A 14,236-nucleotide genomic window follows, 5' to 3' on the forward strand; every position below is an offset into this window, starting at 1 on the left:
CGTCCCAGCGCGTGTCAGCTGATGCGTGGGTTTCTGTTGTGGTGTATTGTTGTGGTGATCCTGAGGCTGTAAACAGGTCCGGTGTACTCCAGGGAGACACCAGCTGATTAGGGCAGAGGGCAAGGGGCACGGCGTCGTGGGTGCCGACAGGCTATGTCACTGTTTTACAGCTGTACTGGGAAACATTTACAAGACGTTATGATCCCAGATCAAACTGCTTGTACTGTAGACCACACTTTGTACTTTATGCTACGTACTATGTTTTACAAATTGACGATGGCTAAAAGAGACACCTTGATTATGTTTTGAAGATTATGTATTGATAGTAGCATGTTACAATCTGGCTGGACACTCTCACTCGTGATGTCACTGACGGGTAGACACCTGGTGGTGAAATAGGCGCTCTTTAAGGCCGGAAGGCTGTCAGCTATGAGCGCCGTCTTAACCTCCACCTTTAACTAACAGACTCTAACAACCGTGCACGAACAAACTTGCACCAGCAAACGTGCCCCAACACCCATACCCTCACAACCATTCATTAACAAACGTGCACTAGTAAAAGTGCACATCTGCAAGTAGCTTTTAACTCGTAATTTCCAACATAACATTAGAAGGCATGTACCTCAGAAAATGAGGTACACTCCCGTCACACTGAACGCGTGACGTGGCAGTTACCGAGTGCCGGGGTCAGTCATCCCAGAATCAAGTGGCGCAACACAGAACGTCAATATCCAAATCAATATCAATACCAGCTGCACCCAAACGTGACGCGTGGTCTTAATAAGAGAGAACCCCGCGCCCCAGGCCTCCGGACAGCGTGAGCAGACAGAGACACACGGGAGGGAGGCAGCTGACTCGGCACTTCAAGAGTCTACTCACGCGTCAACAATCCTGAATGTTGCAACGCTCCCCGCCCGAACGCAGACAAGTCGCTACAAAGCTAACGGCCTCTTCCGGCATCCACCCACGACCCCACCTCCCCCACCACCACCAACACCACCCCCACCACCACCACCACCACCACCCCCACCACCACCACAACCACCACCACCATTACCTCCACTAACATACTCCCCCACCACCACCTCCTCCACCACCACCCCCACCACAACCACCACCATCACCTCCACCACCACAACCACACACCCACCCCCACCCCCACCACCACCCCCACCACCACCGCCACCTCCACCCCCACCTCCAGCTCTTCCACCCCCACCACCATCACCCTCTGCTCAGGTCTGGTACCTGGTAGTTTGTGTACACCCCCCCCCCCCCCCCCCCCCCCCTGCAGCCTAAACAAGGTGTCCCCCCCCTCCAGCAGTAGAGCAGCACTCCCTGCTCTCATCCTCTCCACTCAGGAACCCTGCGGAGGAAAGGGAAACCGACCTGGGCCCTCCCTCCCTAACCCTCCACCCCCCCCCCCCTCCACCCACCCACCCCCCCCGCCCCCCCTAACCCCTGCCGATCGCTATCAGCCAGCGGCCGTGCGTTGCGCCGGTGAAACAGCGGATGTGGGGCCGGGCGAAGACCCAGGGGGACGGCGATCAGACGCCTCAATCTGGGCTTTGCGTTAGCGGAGGTTCAATCAGATGTTTCGGGCTGAGGTGGGGCCGGGGGGGGGGGGGGGGGGGGTCCGTGGGGTCCGGACCAGGCACGCGAGGTCTGGGGGGGGGGGGGGGGGGGGGGGGGCAGGCCGATCACCGGCGTTATTAAGCATTGTTCATGTACTAGCCTTGTCAGTAAATGACAGCGGGTCCTTGGCAGAGGACAATAAGAGGAAGCCTGCGTTGGATCAGATGCACCACGCAGACGTAGCGTGCAGACAGAGAGCTGTTCAAACTGAGGAGCAGCTGCACATCAATTGGAATTACAATCCTTTCCATTTACATTCAGGGCACTTAGCGACATACATTAAGTACATTTGTCAGAAGAAGGAGAAACTGCTTTTTTCTTGAAATGTCTCTCATTGTCTTGTACGCCCTATCCTTTAATTTACTTTATTATGACTTTATCAAGACTAGCCATCTATTGTTTTGACCAAGTCAAATTCCTGGTTTTTACTCTATGGAAACTTGGTGAAAAAAAACGAATATTGATTCTGAACAACATATCGCTGTCAGTACAGTAAGGATGTTCATAGAACCAAGTGCCAAGCACTATCAATCACTAGGTTAACCCCATTCCCGTATACGACAAAGATAGCTAGGATAAGTCGCTACACAAGGCTTAGAACTATTGTTAAGTGCCAGGACGTAGAACATACAATAAGTGTGTAAATGATGTGCCAGGATGTACAACATACAATAAGTGAGTGCATAAAGCGCCAGGACGTACAACACACAATAAGTGCGTACATTGAGTGCCAGGACGTACAACAGACATAAATGCGTACGAGGGGTGTGTGTTTGTTAGGGGATGGGATGCTATGCAAAGTCTAAGTGCAATCCTTTCACGTGTGTGATGAGTCACATTGTTGACAACAATTCAAAAACATTTAGTTGGATTAAACAAAACGAAAGGGTCTTTAGCATAATGGATCCCACACCGCTACACAGACCCCCCTCCTTCGCTCTACTTCTGCTCCTCCCTGGTAACTGAACCCCCAGAAGGTTCACCTCCTTACACAATGACGCCGTAATCAACCCTTAATGTCTTCAAGATCATCCTGTGGCCTACTTAGCCTGGCCCGTGTCCAGCAGCGATGAGAGAGAGAGAGAGAGAGAGAGAGAGAGAGAGAGAGAGAGAGAGAGAGAGATACAGAGAGAGACCTAATTAATGGGTGTGTAGGTGAAAGGTGCTTACTCAGAGAGTATGTCTGCAGAGGGTTCTGAGAGAGAGAGCGGGGGTCCAGACTGGCTAAGGGGAAAACGAGGGGTCACTTTAACGAACCCCTAGGAGCCACATCCACAGCCTAGTGGGCCGACACTGACGCCAAAGGACCAGTGTTTGTGTGTGTGTGTTTGTGTGTGTATGTGTGTGTATATGTGTATGTGTGAGTGTGTGAGTGCGTCTGTGTGTGTGTGTGTGTGTGTGTGTGTGAGTGCGTCTGTGTGTGTGTGTGTGTGTGTGTGTGTGTGTGTGTGTGTGTGTGTGTGTGTGTGTGTGTGTGTGTGTGTGTGTGTGTGTGTGTGTGTGTGTGTGTGTGTGTAGGTACTGGGGCCTCTCTGACAGGTCAGCTGAGCCTCAGACGTCCCTGGTGGTCTGTGATGCCATCTCCCTCCTGCTCCCACACTTGGTTCACTGGGGCCGAGAGCTGCCACAGGGGGCGGCTCTCGGTTTGGATCCCAAACGTCCGACGCAAGACGCCCCTCTTGCAGCGGACATTTGGGATCCAAACCTAGAGCCATCCCACAAAACACAACACAATACGCAGCACAGAACACACAACCCACAAGACACGCCATACAACACACAACACACACAACACGCAACCCACAACACAAAACACAAACCACAGAACACACACCACACACCACACACCACACACCACGCACCACAGAACACACGCCACACGCCACACAACACAAAACAAACAACAAACAACATACAACACACAACACGCACCACACACCACACACCACACGCCACACAACACACAACAGAAAACAAACAACAAACAACACACAAACACACACCACACACGCCACACGCCACACAACAGAAAACAAACAACAAACAACACACAACACACAACACACACAACATACACCACGCAACACTCGGATCCATACACTGGCATGAAGAGGGATGCCAGTGTGTGATGTCTGTTCTCATGCTACAGGTCGTGCGTATACAGGGATAGTGTGTGTACTGTGCACACAAAGGGAGACCTTTACAGCAGAAGAATCCAGCCAGCGTTTTGCTTCAAGAGCACAACACAACAAACACAAAGTCATGAAGGGCTTGGCCCCCGCCACCCTTCCAGGACGATCGCTGCAACAACAATCTCTGGACAATAACTAAAGCCCCGACAGGGGGGTGTTTATTAAAGGTCTGTCCGGTATTGTTAGGAGTGTTTATTTAGTGTGTTATTCAGCAGATCCTAACGACTGACAAAACAAAGCCAAACAAGAGACACTAGCTTAGTAGAAAGCAGTGGGAGGCCTGCCAATATCGACTTGGATTTACAGTGTTTGCCCCTAAGTCCATATATTTAGAATACCTTTTATTTATAAGTATCGAAGCTCAGAGCAAATATTAGTGCGAACAGCAGATAATGGCCGCTCTGAAGAAACAAAAAAGATCTTTGAACAATGAAAGGCTGCAACGTTTTATGGAGGTATTTCGTCTGAAGCCAAATAGTGCGGTGACACAGAGATAATCACTGCTCTAAAAATGTTCTCTTCTAAACAAGCCCAGAGAAGTTCCAGTCTTAAGGCTTAGAGTGGGAGGGTGGAGGCTGGAGGAGAGCTTTTCCGTCAGGCCGCACACACACACAAACACAGACACACACACAGCCTCTGGCGTTGCGCTGGCACCATCTCCTCCCACTCTTTCCTCTAACTAAGTATAGTTTAAGCCTTGGCAATGTGAATGTTTATGCTGGGAATACCAATTCAGCCCTTTGGATTGAAGTGAACTGACTTGAGAGTTAGAGATGGAGAGAGAGAGAGAGAGAGAGAGAGAGAGAGAGAGAGAGAGAGAGAGAGAGAGAGAAAGAAAGAAAGAAAGAAAGAAAGGAGCTAGAGAGAGAGAGAGAGAGAGAGAGAGAGAGGGAAAGAAAGAAAGAAAGAAAGAAAGAAAGAAAGAAAGAAAGAAAGAAAGAAAGAAAGAAAGGAGCTAGAGAGAGAGAGAGAGAGAGAGAGAGAGAGAGAGAGAGAGAGAGAGAGAGAGAGAGAGGGAAAGAAAGAAAGAAAGAAAGAAAGAAAGAAAGAAAGAAAGAAAGAAAGAAAGAAAGAAAGAAAGAAAGAAAGAAAGAAAGAAAGAAAGAAAGAAAGAAAGGAGCTAGAGAGAGAGAGAGAGAGAGAGAGAGAGAGAGAGAGAGAGAGAGAGAGAGAGAGAGAGAGAGAGAGAACACAGTACAGTATATCTTAACTTTATCTGTTTAGACTTTTTTCACACTCTTAGTATTCCATATTTGCCTATATATATATTGAGTATTTAGTATTGTACATTTGGATATGTTCATCAATTTTATATTTGACTTAATTTATATTTATTTTCTTTTGGCCTATTTTTTCCCCTGCTGCAGCAATGCAAATGCTTGTCTTCCATGCTAATAAAGCTTTATTGAATTGCATTTGGACCTGAGAGAGCGAGGGACAGAGCGGTTAGAGAGTGCAGGGCGAGCACTAATGCCGTACTTGACAGCTTGACATCCAAAGCCTCTAATCAGCTCAGCTGTCAGCGGGCCCAGAAACACCAAACAGCAAACATCTAACTATCACAGAGACCACCATGCCAGACCTACCACACAGCAAACATCTAACTATCACAGAGACCACCAGGCCAGACCTACCACACAGCAAACATCTAACTATCACAGAGACCACCAGGCCAGACTTACCACACAGCAAACATCTAACTATCACAGAGGCGACCAGACAAGACCTACAGCAAACATCAAACTGGACGTTGCCATGACATCTAGAAATCATACCGTATTTAATGGATTGTGTGAGTGTAACATAATTCACCTACAGTATTTTGTTATGTGTTGTTCTTTCAATTGTGTTAGGCATGTCGTTTACTGTCTTGGTGGTTCAGGGATCGGTGTCCCTTTTAAGGATTACGAGCGTCTCATGACGTCAGAGCCCATGCGGGATTTGTTTACCTTCAGCACGTTTTGATTTCCTGTTTCTCTCTTACTAAATAAACGAGTCACACAACTGTGTGCTCAACGTGCGACATTGTGTCTCTCACTTATGGCAATTTCCACAGGGTTATCATTAATATTGATGTGTAGGGGTTGTTTATAACTCGTGAATAATATTGTTTAGACCACGGTCTGGGGGAATACTCTGATTCTGATTGGCTGCAGTGCGTGCATTAACTCCTGATATCGCCCTACAGACACCTGCTAAGTAGTTCCAGTCAGTGTTTAGATTCTCTGCCCGAGCCCGAGCCCGAGCCGGACGCGGGCCGGGTCGGGTCGGGCCGATATTTCCCACCACTATACTCGGGCCGGGCCTTTGATCGAGCGTTTTTATTTTTATTTTACCATTGGTTTATTGGCCTAATCTGAGGAGAAATCTATGCCATAAACAGAAATATCATAGGCCTTTATTACACGGGTCTTCTCAATGCCGTGGAACGCTCCGTTCACTTGCATGGGTAGTAGTCCGGTGACTTGTCTACCCCAGCGTCTACCGTTGCTAAGCGACGTCACCGTCTTTGCGGACAAATTATTTCTCTGCTGATCAACACTACAAATGGCCCAAAAGACTTGTATCCCCCCCCCCCCCCTTAAATAAATACTTTGGCAGAATTATTATTATTATTCTCATTCAACTTGAACATGTGTTTTTACAGTAGAGTGGTGGAGGGATGACGTATGTTGGCCAACCCGGAAGTGAGCGTCGCCCTGGATTCCCTCGACAAAAAGCCAACGGGTTTTGCCATTGGATTTTGGATTATTATAAATTGAAACAATTTATTAAATAAATATTTGTGAGATGTCATTACTCATTTGTGAGATGAGTTTGCTTCCTATTTATGTCGAGTATACACCCCTACTGTCCACAAGCATCCCCCCCATATAGATTGAGAATTGTTGCCACGTCCCAGTGGTGGAGGTATATATATGAAAGAGGGCATTCAATTATACTATAATGATCAATTAGGAGGCCGAAGCCCTAAAGGAAGTGATGCAATAGGTGACTGAGGGTCAACATTTGAGAACCCATTTTATCAAAGGGGGTCTCAAAGGACTCATACGCTTCAACAGCGGCTGCAGCAGAAGTGTTGAGACGAAAGATGATATCAAGACATTTATAGAATATTCCCAGTCACATGATTCTTCGCACGACCTGCAGGTTGGAGACTGAAATAACCCCCAAAATGAGTAATAATGTAAAAGCAGCCAAGTCCCACAAATTGCTTGAACTATTTATTTCATTGTTTCGTTGATATGCATTATTGAAAAGTTTCAAGCATATGGATTTAATGCAATTTCCACAAACAGTTCAAAATGGTACCATGAAATGTCTTGTTTATTGTATTAACCAGTTAATTTCTATTTTATGAAAGTCACCAAAAGTCAAAATAAGTTAAACGCAAGGTCACAGGATAACAGTGGAGCTGTGTTGGGAACCAGCAGCCCAGAGCTTCCATGGAAACTTTCTACCCATGTTAAATAGATTTAGTTGGCAGTTCCTTTTCTGCCCATTTTTTAAACTTGTGGAAGCACTTGCAGTACTGGGAGACACCATTTCTAACGGCAATGGAGCTAGATTCTAAAAATATCAAAAGATGCCTAAAGCAAATAACTTTAACCAATAGTTGTGTTTTATCAAATTAAAAAATTCAGAGTTTCATTGACCACAAATTAAGCAGAAATATTTTGCATACAAATCTTTAAATAGTTTAATCAAATTAAGAAAAATACATTTGTTAATTTTTTTTATTAGTGAAGCCACAAGTTTTGCACATTATCCAAACAGAATACCTGAAATGTTGATATTTCAGCCCTTTCGGGTCAAAACAAGAGAAAAGGACAACCTAACAAGAGTGAAAAGTTTGGGTTAGGTGACTTATAGTTCAAAGATGTCCCTGGTCAGGTAGACTAAATAAAAGTGTATTCCCAATTGCTCCAGGACATTCGTGTAATTTACTTGTGAGCTCTCCCTCAAGCCTAGAGAGACATCAGTGTTGAACCACCAACTGAAAGAGGGTATTTGCCATTAGTATGAGTGACAACATTTCATGGCTATTAATTTAGTTCATTATATTTAGCCGATTTGAATAGACTTTTCTAGCAGGTGAGGCTGTCAAAGAACTAAATATGGAGCAACTACAAAAAGTAAATTTGCAGCATGACCAAATTATACAAAAAGTATAGGAACTGTTCTAGCAGATATGTTTTAGAAGTCTCTTTTGATAGGTGGGGAATAATTGTCTTTGTCACCCTGTAGTCATGCCATCAAATCTGTTGGGCAAAGTACCGCTACGGATTAATCCAGTAGACTCACCAGTCAAGTCCCCCTAGTTAGAAAATGGAAGAAACCCAGTTAGTCATGTTAATTATTCTGTTGTTACAAATGAAGACTAATACTTTCCACATATTGCGATCCAAGTTACTGGCTGCAGTCTTGGATTTTATAGTTCTATATGAATAGATTCAATTTACTAAACTATTAATCATGCTTCAAAAGAATTAACCTTTCTTGGATGGCAGATCTACCACAAGCCTCCATTGCCACAACCTCCAGATGGCTTACGACCTACGGCAACTCCTCGACTACTGCAAGCCAACAAATTGGCTCTTGCACACCAGACACGCATTTTGCTTTATTTTAGGTTTTCAAGCATCTTAAAATACCCAAATCATCGCTCCAATACACAAGTCAGCTAATGGCCTACAAGGAAATGCTCAAGCTAGTGTTAGTGATGGCGATAGTAATGGACAAGCTTGCGTGTACAAATATGCAACTAGAATTGGAAGGTTCACAGCCCAGTTGCATAAGTGGTCACAACCGTTGGATTGTAAGCAAGCGTAAAAAAATAAATAAAAAATTTCCCACAAACTAGTCAACATGGTCAATTGAAAGCCTGTACAAAACGAACCTGGAATAGTAAAATGCAGCTTTACTGCGGATGAATTAAGCCAAATTGCATAAACATCCAATGGTAAACAGTATACAAATGCAATCAAGGTTGCACTCACACTAGGCCATCTGGCCATGGCCGTCTCAACTGTGGCCTGGCCACGGTAGGCTCTTGTACATACGCCATCACGTCACTAGCATCCAAACAATTCTACCAAACCTTAACCAACTAGTGAAAAATGGAACAAAACTTTAGCACACACCCAGTGACTAATCACCTTGTCCAGGGGTGTTCCAACGCGGTTTACCAGAGGGCCTTGTGGACTTAAAGTAAGCCACACATTTGACAGAGACAGCACGGAATGACGTTAAACTAAGCTAATCTACAGGTTACTAGTGCTAGTACAATTACATGAGCATTTTGCACAATATTTGTACTACAATGCTACGTAAAGCAGGCTTCTTCAGAAATCCGTAGCCTGCTACATTGAAGGGCAACTGTAACAAATCCTGACCAAGACCGAAAGATGGCTCTGGAAGCCACTACGGCCCACGCAGCAGATTACTGTGTGGACCGTGGTGGCTTCCAGATCAACCCTTCGGTGGACCATTCATACACATGTATTCCGAGGATGTTTTGAAGACACTGGAGTCCCATGGCACTAGATTCCTTTGAAGACTAAGTTGGTATGGGGGGGCCCAAAGGGGGCCCCCCCATAGATCTTGTCAGTCATCTAACACCTGTTAAGTAAAACACACACACATCACAAGATACAAATCAGCAAAGCTAGGTTAACAAACAGCGGCGACATGCATGTCAAGGTGCAAAGAGCAGGGATACTGATGGCTTGTGTCTGAGGAGACAGCCCAAAAACGTCAACAATTAATAAAGGAAAATAACTTTTACTCACTGCGGTGGTCTGTTTCGAAGTGCCATGTTGGTAGCAATATTTGTCTGGGCTGTTCAGTCAAATGCCCACAAAAACAAACACGCAACAACGCATACTTTCAGTTTGTATAAAGTGACAATAGTGATCTGCAATCTAGATCGAAAACTTTCAACCCTCACTAAACTCAACCTCGGTTGACACAGGCCGATGTGAAAAGTAAACCAAACCCATTGTGCATACGTCCCTCGTACTGGCCTCACGTCAAGCCAGCACCACCTTCAGCTCCCAAACACCAAATGAGCAGCCCTTAAATAGGGAAATGCCAATTGGCCCAATCAAGGCCGTATGGGCCAGACCATTAGTTGGGGGGGAACATTCTTTACCTAAAGCTAACAATCCAACATAACTGAACAGAAAGTACATTGTGTGAAGACTAAATAAACATGATACTAAATAAACAATCACCAAATACATATATACCCACACCCTGTGCAGAACCTAAAGATATTTACAAAACAGCCGTTTCTATCAACACCCCCCTGGGCTATTCCCTGATACTCTGATCCTAAGCTCCCTTAGCATACTGCCCCCTACCGGGACGGAAGACCAATCTTACACCAGCCCAATATAATATATACACACACAATATAATAATAATAATAATAATTTCTCTAATGCGGGACAGTGAGAAGGGGGAGGATTTCACCTTCTCACAGTAAGTATCATGAAATCTGTAAAGGGATTAGTATAGCGTATGGAAGATTAGAAAATGTGCGATTATATGGTTTGGACAGAAAACCAGTACCAGAATCACAAGGACCGACCGAGCCAGAACGGAGGAAACTTACCCAGACAGACAAAACAAATACTGGGAACAACCATCCATCTTTACCATGTTGGAAATACCCAAACAAAATGCAACAAACCAAACCTGAACAGCAAACCAACATATGTGACCAACCAACTGAACTACTGACCAAACACACAATTCTTTCGACTAGCCTATGTATATGGGCAGTGGAAAGTGTGCTGTAGGGATGTTGAATAGTGTTAACATAACACAAAACATGGAACCAATCCAAAGGTCCAAAACCTTAAGGAACCACCCTAAACAGAACCCAAGCCCACCTGCCTCTGTGGAAAGAGAGAGAGACTGGCTAAAGCCTGCGTGGCAGACCTGCACAGGTGCACCTCATCAGCTGACAAGCCTCTCAGCTAGACCCAACACTGTACTATCTGCGCACACCCTTTCTGAAGCCTCTCTCTCGCTCTCTCTCTCTCTCTGTCCCTCCCTCTCTCTCTTTCTCTCCCTCTCGTACCGTTGAGTTAATTGTCTTAGAACACTCCCATTCAGAATGCATTGGTTTACATTTCGTTCTGTGTAACACGCAAAAAGTCGGACTATCGTGCTCTGGAACACGCTTCAATAGATTAACGTTTGTGCGTTGGAGCACGCAATCGCGTGATACCGGGTTGAAGCTCCGTATGGTCCAGAGAACCTCACTTCTGAGTCAGCGCATCGACCCCCCCCCCCCCCCCCCCGCCCCACACACACACACACACACACACACACACACACACACACACACACACACACACACACACACACACACACACACACACACACCGCCGAGAGTTCAAAGAACCTGGCCCCCTGGTCCAAGATACGTATACTAGTACAAGCTAGACCTCCCTATAACAAACTAGAACTAACTATCACAAAGGACCTAACAAGACAAAACTATAGCAAACTATAATAAACTAGTCCTAACTATAACCCAGTTGACGTAACTAGACCCAACTATAAAAAACTGGACCTAACTAGACCCAACTATAACCTACTAGACTTAACTCGACCCAACTATAGCATACCCGACCTAACTAGACCCAATTATACCCAACTATAACAAACTGGACCTAACTAGACCCAACTATAACCAACTGTAACAAACTAGACCAAACTGGATCCAACTATAACAAACTAGACTTAACTAGACCCAATTATAGCATACCCGACCTAACTAGACCCAATTATACCCAACATAACAAACTGGACCTAACTAGACCTAGCTAGACCCGACTATAACCAACTATAAAAAACTAGACTAAATTAGACCCAACTATTGCATACCTGACCTAACTAGACCCAATTATACCCAACTATAACAAACTGGACCTAACTAGACCTAACTAGACCCAATTATACCCCACTATAACAAACTGGACTTAACTAGACCTAGCTAGACCCAATTATACCCCACTATAACAAACTGGTCCTAACTAGACCTAACTGGACCCAATTATACCCCACTATAACAAACTGGACCTAACTAGACCGAACTATAACAACTAGACCAAAGTAGTGGATCTGGCTGGATCTGGCTGGATCTGGCTGGATCTGGCTGGATCTGGCTGCAGGTGTATGGCGGCGCTGTCAGCACTGGGCTCAGCCGTTGTCTCCTCATTACTCAACCCCCTTGGTGCTTAAGAGCTACATGAGCAGAGATAAAATGATAACCTGTCAGATAACAAGATGGAGTAACTCACAATGAACCCTGCAATGGAGTGTGTGTGTGTGTGTGTGTGTGTGTGTGTGTGTGTGTGTGTGTGTGTGTGTGTGTGTGTGTGTGTGTGTGTGTGTGTGTGTGTGTGTGTGTGTGTGTGTGTGTGTGTGTGTGTGTGTGTGTGTGTGTGTGTGTTTCAGTGAGACAAAGAGAGACAGAGTGACAGTGTGACAGGTTAGTGGCGTTTGAACTTGGCCACTCGAGCTGGAACATTGTGTTTTTGTGTGTGTGTGTGTGTGTGTGTGTGTGTGTGTGTGTGTGTGTGTGTGTGTGTGTGTGTGTGTGTGTGTGTGTGTGTGTGTGTGTGTGTGTGTGTGTGTGTGTGTGTGTGTGTGTGTGTGTGTGTGCGTCAGACCAATGATGTGTGATTGCACTCAGTCTGCTAATGAGGACACACCAGGGTGTGCCTCCCACAAAATGTCTTTCCTTTGTTTTGAAATCTACACACACACATGTGATGGAGCATGGCATCGCAACACACACACACACCTACTGACACACACATTGACTCACACACACACACACACACCTACTCAAACACGCAGGTACATCTACTCTTAAACACACACACTCACACACACACAGAGCAAACAGAACACACACACACACACAAATACACTCTCTAGACTACGCAAGCACTAATTTAGGGGATGAGGTCGGGATGTGGATCGAGCGTCACTGAGGCCTCCCGTGGGGGCTGTGAAAGTGTGTGTGTGTGCAGGTATGTATGTGTGTGTGTGTGTGTGTGTGTGTGTGTGTGTGTGTGTGTGTGTGTGTGTGTGTGTGTGTGTGTGTGTGTGTGTGTGTGTGTGTGTTTGTTCTGTGTGTGTTCTGTTTGTTGTGTGTGTGTGTTCTGTTTGTTCTGCGTGTGTGTGTGTGTGTGTGTGTGTGTGTGTGTGTGTGTGTGTGTGTGTGTGTGTGTGTGTGTGTGTGTGTGTGTTCTGTTTATTCTGTGTGTGTGTGTTTGTTCTGTGTGTGTGTGTGTGTGTGTGTGTGTGTGTGTGTGTGTGTGTGTGTGTGTGTGTGTGTGTGTGTGTGTGTTCGGTTTATTCTTCTGTGTGTGTGTGTGTGCGTGTGTGTGTGTGTGTGTCTGTGTGTGTGGGAGGGTTGGGAACAGCCAGAGGTCACCTCCGTCAGAGTTCTCTGACGTAGTTCAATCAGCGCCACCTTGGATGCGGGGCAGTGATGGCACCACACAGTCCCCACAGACGGGACGGGGGGGGGGGGGGGCGGGGGTAAAGGAACAGAGAGGTTGAGGTTGAGTTCGCAGGGGGGATGGAGGGAGGGGTGGCGACGGGGGGGTGGAAGAGACGGGTGGAGGTGGAGGGGGGGGTGAGCTGGGGGGAGGAGAGGGGTGGAGGTTGGGAGGACGAGGGGAGGGGAGGGGGGGAATAAGGTGGTGTAAACAATACTAAACAATGATGCAGTCCTCTTCCCCCTCTGATCCTCCGCTGCTGTCGTCGCCACGGGGAAAAACACATTCCAGGAGAGTCGCCATGACGATGATGATGGTGATGATGATGATGAGGCCGCAGGGCCCACATGTGTTCACAGCGTTTACCCCGCTCTCTCGCTCCGGCCAATCGCGTGATGACGCGCTCCCCGACCCCCACACGCTCGGGGAGAGCCGTCCAGTGAGTCACCCCGACGCACTCACACACACTCACACACACAAACACACCCACACATGCACACATGCACACACGCACACACACACACAAACACACGATATTCTGTTTTCCTAACATTCCTGTCCTTAAATTCCATTCTTTTTTCGGCCGACCACATTACTTCACTTCCTGTTTGGAGCGCCTCGCTCAGCGTAACCAAGCGACCTATTGACTGCCAGCTGTCTCTGACACACCGGGGAGAGAGAGAGAAAGGGGGGAGGGAGGGGGCAGGGAGGGGTGGGTGGGAGAGAGAGAGAGGGAGAGAGAGGAGAGAAGGTCAGAATTACAAGCGTGTTGCATCGCCAATCAGTCTTTGTCGACCCACCTCTCATCCCTCGATCTCTCTCCCTCTCTATCTCTCTCTCTCTCTCTCTCTCTCTCTCTCTCCCTCTCCCTCTCTCTCT

Source organism: Gadus chalcogrammus, chromosome 11, assembly GCF_026213295.1.
Source record: "Gadus chalcogrammus isolate NIFS_2021 chromosome 11, NIFS_Gcha_1.0, whole genome shotgun sequence".
NCBI classification, from domain to species: domain Eukaryota; kingdom Metazoa; phylum Chordata; class Actinopteri; order Gadiformes; family Gadidae; genus Gadus; species Gadus chalcogrammus.